The 14542-nt window shown below is 41.1% G+C and overlaps 1 long non-coding RNA gene across 1 annotated transcript; it reads left to right on the top strand.

The window, feature by feature from the left end:
- Positions 1–5255: 5255 nt before the first annotated feature.
- On the top strand, positions 5256–12586 carry LOC147339844 (uncharacterized). The gene is made up of 2 exons (XR_015159117.1): positions 5256–5492; positions 12140–12586. It is a non-coding gene; the product is annotated as an uncharacterized LOC147339844 (long non-coding RNA).
- The last annotated feature ends 1956 nt before the right edge of the window (positions 12587–14542 follow it).

Here is a 14542-nt window from a genome sequence, read left to right on the forward strand (position 1 = left end):
CATTCTACCCCAAGGCTTATCAACCACAAGCTCTGGTCGGGCTTTCTCTTGGTCTGCTTTCTTGATGACCATCTTGGCCTTTTTAACATATCTCTCGTCTGCCCTTGACTTTTTTTGGACTACTTTCTCAGCTTGAGTCTCACCTTGGAGTGCCATCTCCCTATTTACATTGGATACACATAAGGAAAAATATGTGTAATGATGCTTAGTAAGAGTTTAAGTGGAATGAGAATGATGTTGGATCTAATCTTGAGCAAGTCATGCAGGATAAGAATACCTGTTTCTAAGTAGAATAATTTTCATTATAAAAATCCATTAAACATATTGGAAGGAAATATGTTAAAGCCTTAAAGTGGGCAGTGGGGTTATGGATGACCTATATTTCATTTTTATTTAACTTGTCATTTTCCATGAACAGGAAGGTATAAAATATATACTAAAAAAACGAGGTATTAAAAATCTGCTCTTGGGCTTCCCTGGTGGCTCAGTGGTGAAGAAACCACCTGCCAAAGCAGGAGACACAGGTTTCATCCCTGGTCCAGGAAGATCCCACATGCTGTGAAGTAACTAAGCCCATGCACCACAACTACTGCGCCTTCACGACCTACAGCCTGTGCTCTGCAACAGGAGAAGCCACGGCAGTGAGAAGCCCGCACACTGCGACTAGAGAGTAGCCCCCCAAAACAAAGTTCTCTTTTTCTCCCTCCTGAAAGACAAACAATGCACCAATCTATTAAATTTGGGTTGAAAGATGGGTAGAATTGGCCTTGAAGTCACTAAAAAAGCCCATCTGGTTTAGCTGTATTGGATGAGAACCAGTTGATTGCTTAATTTGGCATTAGCTTGAGCCACTGGTGCTTTTATGCAACCTCAGGGAGAAAATTGAGCTGTTCCATATCTGGAAAACTGAGGTGGTACCATCCTGATATAGGTGGTCCAAGGGGAATAATTTCATACAATGTGGCAAGTTAATGTTTGCAAAGAAAATGTTATTCTGTTCTTCAAATGTTCTCAGAAATAGCTTATTGAGACTAGACAGCCTCCCTGTCCAAATGCAAAAGAACTTCCAGTTCTCATTTATGATAAGTGAACCTTGACTCAAACATGGATCAATAAGCCAAAAGCGACTGTGAAAATATTCATTAGATATTAATATCAGCAAGCACAGACATTTATATTTTCTTTCAAATTCAAAATTTACGACTTGAGCCTAACCAACTTCTCTTTTTCACTAAGATAGCAGTAATTTATTTGTAACATGCTTTATGCTCTCAGTTTTCCTTTAGTCTAAGACCTGTTAGTACTTCTGCATTGTTGCTTTGCACAAAGTTAAAATGATGCATATTTTTTCCTTCAACTATTATAGTGATTGTGGTTTAATTTTATATACTTTCTCCTCTCTGACTAAACCTAAGGTTCACTGTACCCAGTAGGTACTTACTGAATGTACAAGGACAAAGTATGTTAGGCATTCCATGAACATCCGGAGTGGTTTTTTTTTTTTTTTTTTATGTCTTTAAAAAAAAATTTACTTATTTATTTGGCTGTGTCAGGCCTTTGCTGCATCATGTGGGATCTTTTGTTGCGGCACGTGGGCTTAGTTGCTCTTTGGCACATGGGAATCTTAGTTCCCCAACCAGGGATCAAACCTGCAATGCCTGCATTACAAGGTGGATTCTTAACCACTGGACCCACCAGGAAAGTCCTGCATCTGGAGTTTTATGGTAACATATCCCTGCCACTGAATCTTGCTTCCCTTCATTTCCCCATTCCCAATCTGTTTCATTTGTTACACTTGATTAGCTGGTTAAGAAAATCAATTTTCAAAAACTTTCACAAGCTCCTTACTCCAGAATAAAAACAGATTATGTCTTCACCATCTTAATAAGAAGCTATAACAAAACAGCTCCAGGTTTAAATGCAGACCAGATACTGATCAATTAAGCTCGGTACACTGCTCTTTGGAGAAGGCAATGGCAACCCATTCCAGTGTTCTTGCCTGGAGAATCTCAGGGACGGAGGAGCCTGGTGGGCTGCAGTCTATGGGGTCGCACAGAGTCAGACATGACTGAAGTGACTTAGCAGCAGCACACTGCTCTCTGGGTCTCCAAGCCTCCAAGGGTGGGAGGGAAGAGGGACCCCAAAGCGCTGAGTGCCCCTTGCAAGACCCACCCTCCCCTTCCAACACTTACAGCCTCACCATCACCCTCTGCCTTAAAGACTTTGTTGTTGTTGTTGTTCAATCACTAAGTCATATCTGACTCTTTGCTATCCATGGACTACAGCACACCAGGCCTCCTTGTCCTTCACTATCTCCTGGAGCAATAAAAAAAAAAAATTGCTTTTATTTGACATTCTATATTTGATGAGTCGTTATTGTCATATATTTCTTTAATTCTTTAAACATGTTGTTGTTGTTCAGTTGCTCAGTCGTGTCTGACTCTTTGCGACCCCATGGACTGCAGCATGCCAGGCTTCCCTGCCCTTCACTATCTCTCGGAGTTTGCTCAAGCTCACGTCCATTGAGTCAATGATGCCATCCAACCATCTCATCCTCTGTTGTCCCCTTCTCCTTGTGCTTTCAATCTTCCCCAGCATCAGGGGCTTTTCCAATGAATTGGCTCTTTGCATCAGGTAGTCAAAGTATTGCAGCTTCAGCTTCAGCATCAGTCCTTCCAATGAATATTCAGGGTTGATTTCTTTTAGGATTGACTGGTTTGATCTCCTGGCTGTCCAAGGGACTCTCACAAGTCTTCTCCAGCACCACAGTTTGAAAACATCAGTTCTTCGGCACTCTGCCTTCTTTATGGCCCAGCTCTCACATCCGTACACGACTACTGGAAAGACCATCAGTCAGTCAGTTCAGTTGCACAGTCGTGTCCAACTCTTTGTGACCACATGGACTGCAGCATGCCAGGCTTCCCTGTCTATCGCCAACTCCCTTTTTCTTTGGCTCTGTATCTTCATTCTTTCTGGAGTTATTTCTCCACTGTTATCCAGTAGCATATTGGGCACCTACTGACCTGGGGAGTTCATCTTTTAGTTTCCTATCTTTTTGCCTTTTCATATTATGGAAAGACCATAGCAGGGCTTATATCCTCATGCCCTCTCTCTGTTTTGGGTTAAATCATGTCCCCCTGAAATTCATGTGTTGAAGTCCTGACCCCTGGTATATCAGAATGTGACCATATTTGGAAATAAGGTCTTTAAAGAGGCAATTAAGTTAAAATAACGCCTTTAGGGCAGACTTCTACCCCAGTAAGTCTCCTCCTGTCTTTATAAAAAGAGGCAGAGACACCAGAGGAGCCATCATGTAAAGAGGCAGAAAGAGTGGCCATCCACAAGCCACGGAGAGAGGCCTCAGGAGAAAACAACTCTGCCAGCACCTTGAGCTTGGACTTCCAGACTCCAGAACAGTGAGAAACTGTATTTCTGCTGTTTAAGCCACCCACTCTGTTGTACCTTGTTATGGCAGCCCTAGCAATATAATACACCCTCCATCTCTGTTGTGTCTGAAGCCAAGAATCCCGAGTCACCTCTCTTTACTCCAACTCTCAAACTCACATGGCTCCTAACCCAGTGTTTTCAAACCACATACTGGAACCCAGTAATGGGCTGTGAAGTCAATTTAGTGACTTTCGAACAGGATATTAAAAATTAAATAGACGAAAAGAGAATAAAATGCAACAGAATGGCACAGAAGAGGATAAAATAAAATAGCAATGTGTTGCATTTAGTGAGGGCAAGTATTGCTCATATAAAATTTTTATTTCCATTATAAATGCATATACTGTATTTTGTACTGTGGTTATGGTAAAAATAAATGGCATCATCGGCTCAATGGACATGAGTTTGAGCAAACGCCAGGAGATGGTGAGGGACAGGAAGGCCTGGTGTGCTGCAGTCCATGGGGTCACAAAGACTTGGACAGGACTGAGTGACTGCACAACAACAACAAAGCAAAGTCCTGGTCCTTCATCAGATACACATAACAATGTCTCTTGAGTTCTTCTGAAGGAACTAAGGCCCCCATCCAGGTGGAGGATGGTAACTTCAGGCTGAGCACAAGATTCCTGAAACACCACCATTATTTCACAACCAACCAATCAGAAGAAATTTACACATCCTGCAGCCCTCATGCCAAATTTTGCCTATAAAAATTTCTCCCCAAAAGCTATTGAGGCGTTCAGGGTATTTTTGAGAGTGAACCATCCGTTCTCCATCTTTGGCCCTGCAGAAAACCTTCCTCTGCTCCAAACTCTGATGCTTCAGTTTGTTTGGCCTCACTGGGTGTTGGACGCTGGAATTTGCATTCCAAAACAGGGGTTATAGTTGAATCTGTACTTACTTCAAGAGAAGGAAGTAAAAATTGGAATTGCGTAAAAGTGGAGCCCTACAACAATAGACATATCAATATAAAACAGCAATTATGACAGTTTTTACTAAAAGCTTGCTGTCAAGCACCATGCTAACTGCTTTATAGATTATCTGTAATTATGATCTTGAAAAGTGAGAATTAACCATTTTTACAGATGAGAAAATTGAGGGCCAAAGATCAAGTAACTTGTTCAAGAAAAGACCAAGAAAGTGGTAGGACAGGGATTTGAAAATGGAATGAATATAGCTCAGATTGGAACTTGAACCCAAGATCTTTTAACTGAGCTCACACACCTGGTCTCAGGAAACTTCCTGATGTCTCCATCACAGAAAGAATTCTGTGAGAAAAAAAGTGAGTTAAGAAGTAGATATATTCGGAGACAAACACATTCCACAGACAGAGTGTGGGCCATCTCAGGTGAGAGCGGCCCCAGGGTATGAGGTTGTCTGTTTTTATAAGGCTGGGTAATTTCATAGGCTATTTCATTGTGTCAACTACAAATTGGCACTTAACAAGAGCATTGCCAATGACTGAACAACAAAGGCATTTGCCATCTGCATCTACAGAGACTGAACCCCATGCTGCTGTACCTATTGACCTTCAACAATCCCTGAGGGAGTTCAGGGTGGAGTGAGGCACTCTGTGCTCCAGGGAATCTGGTGAGACAGGTCTTCAGATAGTTGGATGTTTTTAGGAACAGATTTTATGATCTCAATCCTTGTATCTCCTCATATCTAGAGAAGCACTAAATCCCTTCAGAGTGACCTCAGATCCTCATGACTCACAAAAATCTTTTGTAAAATGAGTGCTTCATGGCATTGAACTCCCTTCACCAAAACCTTATATATTGACTCTCCCCCACTGCCCCTTTGGAGCAGTCTCTGAGAGCTGAGATGCTGCCTCCTGGGCTGCGGTCCTCAGTTTGCCCCAAATAAAACTTAACTCACAACTCTCAAGTTGTACATCTTTTTTTAGTCAACAGTTAGGGGAACTGACGGAGCAATCCAGAGTGGACCTCCTTCCTGTGACTGGACTCCACAAGGAACCGGAGCTTTGGTACCAGCAGTGGCCCCTTGTGCCCATCTGCCTCCTCGGGGAGTGCAGATGAATTTGGGTAAGTCTCTCCTGGTTCTCGAATCTCCTGTATTGTTGAGATTCTGACTTTTATTTGGCAGTGAAGCAGGTTACCTGCCCCCTTACAGTAGGAAAGATACTAGGTGGGGCCCCAGTGAAACACCCAGGGCATACCCACTCGTGGTCTAGACAATGAGTGGGGCTCGGTTGAAAGATACCAAGAAATCCCCACCCAGGCAAAAGATACTGGGAAGGGGGCTGGCTGAAAGATGCCAGGGGAATTATCCACCCAGTGGAAAGGTACTGGGTAGGGGAGGGCTTGATTAGGGGAAAAAATCAAGGAATACCCAGGGCTCGGCTGAAAGATGCTAAGGTTGCTCCGTTGTAGGGGACTAAATGGTCTTGGCTGAGTGGTTAAGTAAGAGGTTGATCTGACACTTTTCCTCAATTTAACTGCCTTTATAGAATTTGTCAGGATAAAAGTGAGGAAAGTACATGAGAGCTTTGCTTTGAAGAAAAGGGACAAGACTCCTCCCGGCCAGTTTTGGTTTTCTCAGGTGACTGAGAAATTTACGGGAGTGGTGGAGGCCTAGTCTTCATACTGTGCAGTGGTCCCATAGGGAAACCCATTCATTAATTAAAATACTTGCTTGTCCGGGGGTCACACATAAGAACTGGCCATTCAGTGACCTGAGCAGCCACGGTGGTTTTAGATTGCTGGAGGCAGAATCCAAGACACGTAAGATAAGCTGAAACAACTCTGGGGTAACAGGTGGAAGAATTAAACTCACAAGCAGCACATGGGCCCACTACACAAGTTCATTAGTGATTTTTATCCCTGACAAATTCAGCTGAAAATGGGAAACAAAAATCTCTCAAAAACAGAAACAAAAGAGGGTCAGAAAGCTAGCCTCTGACTAAAGCTCTAGCCAGATCGTGTACAATAGTACGGAGCTCATACTTGCAAGTACCTAGTTAATTGGAGACATTATACTAAAAGAGATCTCAATCTAAAATGGCCAAACTGGGGTTCTTTTGATATTCTAAAATTGATATTCTTTGCATACACAATTAGAAAAGCCTGGCTGTGCTTATTTTGACTGGTATCTAGAAGCTTATAAAACAGGAAATGATAGAGTAACCTCTCTGCAGAAAATCAACAAGAAATTGCTTGAAACTATAGCAAAACTAAAAAAAGGCTGCTAGCACTGACTTTGCCAGGTCGCAGGGCTAGTGGAAATGGAAAGTCACGTTTGACATTTATGCCATTTGGTTTTTGATTTCTGGGCATCACTTACCAGTTTTTGGGGGCATTCTTGCCACTTGGCTTTTGATTTCTGGGCATCTCTTTGCCTTTTGTTTCATTTGCAGTTTGACTCCTGGCTGGTGAAGTTCTGGTTTGGTTTTGTTTTGTTGGTTTGGTTTGAGTGCACAGACATCTGGTACAAACTGCTTGAGCTAATGTGGGAATTGCTCACTGTAAGGTTTTGCACTCCACCTGGGAACCCCTTGGGAGGGGAAACTTTTTTGGGGGGATCACTTATCTAGACCACATCTAATTTCTGAAACCAAAAAGAAAAAAAAAGGAAACAAAGCCTTTAAAAATCTTATTCCAACCATTTTTTATTCATAACTAAGTTTGGAAAACAAAGCTATAGGATCTCTTGTATCTATTTGGATATATGTATATCTCAGTGTGTGTCTTTGTTTTTTTTGGATAATATTGCTGAGATCAGTTTGTAAATGAGCTCTAATCTAATTGGCCTTAAAAAAAAGTAAGCATTTACAAATCAAATAATTCCAAATACAAGAGAAATTAACCTAAATGAATTTCAGGTTCATGTGAACTGGGAAATATTTAGTGTTAAACATCTGATATTAATGTTTATTTGTTTATCTAAATAATGTAGACATGTCTAAGAGTAATTAACATTAAGCAGAATATTTTTATTGTACTTAGTTTTAATATAAGTTAAATATTATATATGTTACAAGTTTGTCAGCAAGGAAATTACCTCCAGTGAAAAAACTTCTAAAAAAACGTAAATGAGATATGAGCCTTTAGATAAACTCTGTTAAGAATAATGATGTTAAAAAAAAAAAAAAGGATAATGATGCTTTAGGAATGTCTGTCTAAAATAGTCTCTCCAGATTGGGGTAACCTGAACTTCTAAGGGTTGTTTGTGCTAAACTAAGTGTTGGAGAGTCCCTTGGACTGCAAGGAGATCCAACCAGTCCATTCTAAAGGAGATCAGCCCTGGGTGTTCTTTGGAAGGAATGATGCTAAAGCTGAAACTGCAGTACTTTGGCCACCTCATGCGAAGAGTTGACTCATTGGAAAAGACTCTGATGCTGGGAGGGATTGGGGGCAGGAGGAAAAGGGGATGACAGAGGATGAGATGGCTGGATGGCATCACTGACACGATGGACGTGAGTTTGAGTGAACTTCAGGGAGTTGGTGATGGACAGGGAGGCCTGGCGTGCTGCGATTCATGGGGTCACAAAGAGTCGGACACAGCTGAGGGGATGAACTGAACTGAAGTTTAAAATAAAGTTAATTAGGTTTACCTTTTAAGTAAAGTAAGCTGGTGCAAAAACTTGAATTTAGCTTTTCTCTCTGTTAAGAGGACACCTTTTCTTCAGATACTGAACCGCCTTTGATAATAGATTTAAGTCTCTTTATCTCTTAAATGGTCTGGTCTGAAATCCTTTATTGTTATTTTGGCTAAGTACATAGCCATTGTTTCACAATGACCTATAAGCCTATCTGACTGAGTGTTCTAAATCTTTTTGATATTTGTTGACAAAACTTCCTAAATAATTCTAATGAAGAAGATTTCTAGCTAACTTTGGGATGCTTCAGAGGGCCCCTGAAACATCCCAAAGAAAGATATTACACTAATTACGTTCATTTTGTATACAGAATTAGATGGGAAGTATTGTCAAGTGAGTAAAAAGTCTCGGTGTTATATTGTATGGTAAATGTTCAGTTCAGCTCAGTTGCTCAGTCCTGTCTGACTCTTTGTGACCCCATGGACTGCAGCATGCCAGGCCTCCCTGTCCATCACAAACTCCCAGAGTTTACTCAAACTCATGTCCATTGAGTCTGTGATGCCATCCAACCATCTCATCCTCTGCCGTCCCCTTCTCCCACCTTCAATCTTTCTCAGTATCAGGGTCTTTTCCAATGAGTCAGTTCTTTGCATCAGGTGGCCAAAGTATTGGAGCTCCAGCTTCAGCATCAGTCCTTCCAATGAATATTCATGACTGATTTCCTTAGGATGGACTGGTTGGATCTCCTGGCTGTCCAAGGGAGTCTTCTCCAACACCACAGTTCAAAAGCATCAATTCTTTGGGCTTTTTAATATGCTGTCTAGGTTGGTCATGGTAAATGTTATTAATATAGATATCCTAGAAACTGTATGGAGTTCTTAAAATTCTGATATGTTTGGGTTAAATGTTATCAGTCATAATTCTAGTTACTATCTCAAAATATTGTCATAGCACTAACCAAGTTTCACCTTTTCAACAAGATTTATAACAAGGACTTTTAGATAAATATCAGTTTCTGAACTGGGTAAGGATTCTAATAGAAAACCCCATGACTTCACCAAGGTTAACAAAAGACTGAATGAACTGGTGAATATGCTTATAACTTTTATGATTTCTATCTGAAAAATTACTGATTTGAATCTGTGTTTTCCAGGTGTAAGAAAAAAAAAAGACCAACCTTCCTCTCACACTAATTATGAGAGTAATTTGGTAAAATTGTATTTTATAAACAAATTGAAACATTTATCTTTTCTCTCTATCTGAACCCTCCAGAGATTGGGAGCTCTTAGTTTCTAGTAACTTTATCAGATAAAAGTTCAGTCTGAGACTCTATAAAAGTCTCAGCAAAGCAAAAAATTCTTTGATCAATTATTGTTACATACGTCATCTGCTGCTGCTGCTGCTGAGTAGTCACTTCAGTCGTGTCTGACTCTGTGCAACCCCATGAACTGCAGCCCATCAGGCTTCTCCGTCCATGGGATTCTCCAAGCAGGAACACTGGAGTGGGTTGCCATTTCCTTCTCCAGTGCATGAAAGTGGAAAGTGAAAGTGAAATCGCTCAGTCGTGTCTGACTCTTAGCGACCCCATGGACTGCAGCCTACCAGGCTCCTCTATCCATGGGATTTTCCGGGCAACAGTACTGGAGTTGGGTGCCATTGCCTTCTCCACATAAACCATCAGGCCAAGTTTATTGAGACCAGCCCTATATTACAAACAGGTCTTAGTTTGGTTATATTTGGTAAAAATGACAGTGATTTTAGGGAGAAAAAGATGTTTCAATGAATGTTAAAGTTCAGTTTGTTAATGGAGGTCTGTATCTACTAAGGCTCATTTCCTGTATATTTCTTTGCTGTTAGGGTATATTAATGTAAAATTTATCTGGGCCATACCATTCTGTCCTTTATCGAGCCCATCTTTGCATGAAATGATCCCTTGGTATCTCTAATTTTCTTGAAGAGAGCTCTAGTCTTTCCCATTCTGTTGTTTTCCTCTATTTCTTTGCATTGATCGCTGAGGAAGGCTTTCTTATCTCTCCCTGCTATTCTTTGGAACTCTGCATTCAAATGTTTATGTCTTTCCTTTTCTCCTTTGCTTTTCACTTCTCTTCTTTTCACAGCTATTTGTAAGGCCTCCCCAGACAGCCGTTTTGCTTTTTTGCATTTCTTTTCCATGGGGATGGTATTAATCCCTGTCTCCTGTACAATGTCACAAAACTCTCCATAATTCATCAGGCACTCTATCAGATCTAGGCCCTTAAATTTATTTCTCACTTCTACTGTATAGTCATAAGGGATTTGATTTAGGTCATACCTGAATGGTCTAGTGGTTTTCCATACTTTCTTCAATTTCAGTCTGAATTTGGCAATAAGGAGTTCATGGTCTGAGCCACAGTCAGCTCCTGGTCTTGTTTTTGTTGACTGTATAGAGCTTCTCCATCTTTGGCTGCAAAGAATATAATCACTCTGATTTTGGTGTTGACCATCTGGTGATGTCCATGTGTAGAGTCTTCTCTTGTGTTGTTGGAAGAGGGTGTTTGCCAGACATCCTGGAATGCGAAGTCGAGTGGGCCTTAGAAAGCATACTACAAACAAAGCTAGTGGAGGTGATGGAATTCCAGTTGAGCTATTTCAAATCCTGAAAGATGATGCAGTGAAAGTGCTGGATTCAATATGCCAGCAAATTTGGAAAACTCAGCAGTGGCCACAGGACTGGAAAAGGTCAGTTTTCATTCCAATCCCAAATAAAGGAAATGCCAAAGAATGCTCAAGCTACTGCACAATTGCACTAATCTCACACACTAGTAAAGTGATGCTCAAAATTCTCCAAGCCAGGCTTCAGCAATACGTGAACCGTGAACTTCCAGATGTTCATGCTGGTTTTAGAAAAGGCAGAGGAACCAGAGATCAAATTGCCAACATCTGCTGGATCATCGAAAAAGCAAGAGAGTTCCAGAAAAACATCTATTTCTGCTTTATTGACTATGCCAAAGCCTTTGACTGTGTGGATCACAATAAACTGTGGAACATTCTGAAAGAGATGGGAATACCAGACCACCTGACCTGCCTCTTTAGAAACCTATATGCAGGTCAGGAAGCAACAGTTAGAACTGGACATGGAACAATAGACTGGTTCCAAATAGGAAAAGGAGTATGTCAAGGCTATATATTGTCACCCTGCTTTTTTCACTTATATGCAGAATACATCACAAGAAATGCTGGGTTGGAAGAAGCACAAGCTGGAATCAAGATTGACAGGAGAAATATCAATAACCTCAGATATGCAGATGACACCACCCTTATGGCAGAAAGTGAAGAGGAACTAAAAAGCCTCTTGATGAAAGTGAAAGTGGAGAGTGAAAAAGTTGGCTTAAAGCTCAACATTCAGAAAACGAAGATCATGGCATCTGGTCCCATCACTTCAAGGGAAATAGATGGGGAAACAGTGGAAACAGTGTCAGGCTTTATTTTGGGGGGCTCCAAAATCACTGCAGATGGTGATTGCAGCCATGAAATTAAAAGACACTTACTCCTTGGAAGAAAAGTTACGACCAATCTGGATAGCATATTGAAAAGCAGAGACATTACTATGCCGACAAAGGTCCGTCTAGTCAAGGCTATGGTTTTTCCAGTGGTCATGTATAGATGTGAGAGTTGGACTGTGAAGAAAGCTTAGCACTGAAGAATTAATACTTTTGAACTGTGGTGTTGGAGAAGACTCTTAGAGTCCCTTGGACTGCAAGGAGATCCAACCAGTCCGTTCTGAAGTAGATCAGCCCTAGGATTTCTTTGGAAGGAATGACGCTAAAGCTGAAACTCCAGTACTTTGGCCACCTCATGCGATGAGTTGACTCATTGGAAAAGACTCTGATGCTGGGAGGGATTGGGGGCAGGAGGAGAAGGGGACGACAGAGGATGAGATGGCTGGATGGCATCACTGACTTGATGGACGTGAGTCTGAGTGAACTCTGGGAGTTGGTGATGGACAGGGAGGCCTGGCATGCTGCTATTCATGGGGTTGTAAAGAGTCGGACATGACTGAGTGACTGAACTGAATGTAAAATTTAATTGATTCATTAAAGGACACTCTAAGGTTGTTTCTGAAGCTTATCTCAGTAATCTGTCTTTTGGATAAAGATACGATGCCTCACACATGACCTGCAATCAAGACTGGAAGAAGACATAATTTAAGGAACTGTCTCCAACCTGGAAGGACCTTTCTATCAGGTACTCTTCACTAGCTCATGCACAGTGAAACTGAAGGGAAATTGACTCTTGGGTTAACTCCCACTTCGAAAGACCCCTAAGCTGGGCTGGTCTACAGAGGGGCCTGCTGACCTCAAACTCACCTTAAACAAAGCTCAAACAGAGGAAACTATAATACATGAGGATGAGAAGAAGGCAACATCACAAGTAGACTGCTTGCCCAAGATGCTGATCTGACTTTTACAATCATTTATCATGTATTCTTGATTTCTTGGACCTAAGACTATCAACCACATGTTTTCTATCATGGACACGATTCTATGCTAGTTTAAAACTCAATCCAATTGTTGGATTGTGGCCAAATACTTGTGCCTAGTACTTCTGGGTTACCTTGGTGGATTTCTGTTCTCTAGGGCTCTGATTGGATACCCCCTAGGAAATTTATTTTAGATGAGTGTTCAGTCCTGTTGTATCTATTCATGATATTACCAGATGAGATCCTCTCACATGGCCAATTAATAATACTTGCTCTGATGCTGTCCATAGATTAAGTTTTCTCTTAGGGTCATTCAAACTCAAGCAGAGTGACAAGCTAAGTCTCAATAAAAAAAAATTAACCTCTCATCAATTAAAAGGAAAACTCTCACAATTATAGGGTGGATCTACATGGTTAACACCCGGCCTTGGTCATTTAAGTTTAAAGGCTCCTCTATGTTGGGAATGGTTAAATCATACTAAAAATGATCAACCTGGTAATTATGAGACAAAGCTGGGTGCTTTATGAACTATGCCTATTATTACTCTTAGAGAGAGTGATTGGTATGGAACTCAGTGGATTTGTGGCACTAATTTATGGCCTGACATCTACAGGGATGGATACAAAGGTATAGCCTGGGATTCCCATGAATTTAAGGTCATACATGTTAACAAATTAGAGGTAACCCCAACCAATCTACCATTGGTATGATCCCAGTGGGTCAAAGACCTGTATTCTACTGGCATGACCATTTAGCAACTTGTGTGTTGTGTGTGTGCCCCTTCAATGGGGTTGGAGGATGTAACTGACCATATCGAAGCCTTAACAACTTTCATAAGCTTTAAATGTTAGTAACCGGGCTATTAGCCTATTGAATTCTGAGATCTCTATGATAAGAAAGGCAGTGCTACACAACTGCAAGGCCTTTGACACCTTACAGCATTTGGGGAAGATACCTGTGGTATAATTCAAAGTGAATGCTATATTTTCATACTTGATAAATACTTTAATCAGATTTCTACTTATAGTGACCCATTCCCTAGTCTTGATGATCTTTAAAAAAAAAAACTGGTTTGGTGTGGGAGGCTCATGGCTAAAATATTTACTTTTAATTCCACTAATGTTATTCACTATACCATTTGTATTTTGCTTGTTTCACAAGATTATTATTTCTTATATTACCAAGTGTATGACTGAGCCTCCAACAAAAATGATGACTAGACTTGAAGCAGCTGATCAAATGTATAGCTCGATAATGATGAATGATTGTAATAGTGTACCTCTAGGTATGAAAAGATGCAGTGAGAGGGAATACTTTCCTGGACCATAACTAGAAGACAGGTGTCCAGAGATCTTTGACTATTAAGACCTAGTCCAGTAATAGCACATCGAGTGTCTTATCACCAAAACCTTCTTCAGAACTGGGAATGAGCCTTCCTAGCAACATGGGGTAAAATGGTCATGAAATGCCCCCCAAAGTATGGTCGGATTTATGACCACAAATGGCACTTACCAAGAGCACTGCCAATGACTGAACAACAAAGGCATTTGCCATCTGCATCTACAGAGACTGAACCCCATGCTGCTTCTGTTGACCTTCAACAATCCCTGAGGGAGTTCAGGGTGGAGTGAGGCACTCTGTGCTCCAGGGAATCTGGTGGGACAGGTCTTCAGATAGTTGGATGTTTTTAGCAACAGATTTTATGATCTCAATCCTTGTATCTCCTCATATCTAGAGAAGCACTAAATCCCTTCAGGGTGACCTCATGACTCACAAAAATCTTTTGTAAAATGAGTGCTTCATGGCATAGAACTCCATTCACCAAAACCTTATATATTGACTTTCCCCCACTGCCCCTTTGGAGCAGTCTCTGAGAGCTATCTGAGATGCTGCCTCCTGGGCTGCAGTCCTCATTTTGCCCCAAATAAAACTTAACTCACAACTCTCAAGTTGTACATCTTTTTTTTTTTCGTTGACAATAGCTATATCAAATCCTAAAACATGATGCTGTCAAAGTCCTGCACTCAATATGTCAGCAAATTTGGAAAACCCTGCAGTGGCCACAGAACTGGAAAAG

This window comes from Bos grunniens, chromosome X (assembly GCF_055505025.1).
Source record: "Bos grunniens cultivar Pamir isolate PY7600 chromosome X, Bosgru_T2T1.0, whole genome shotgun sequence".
Taxonomy (NCBI): Eukaryota; Metazoa; Chordata; class Mammalia; order Artiodactyla; family Bovidae; genus Bos; species Bos grunniens.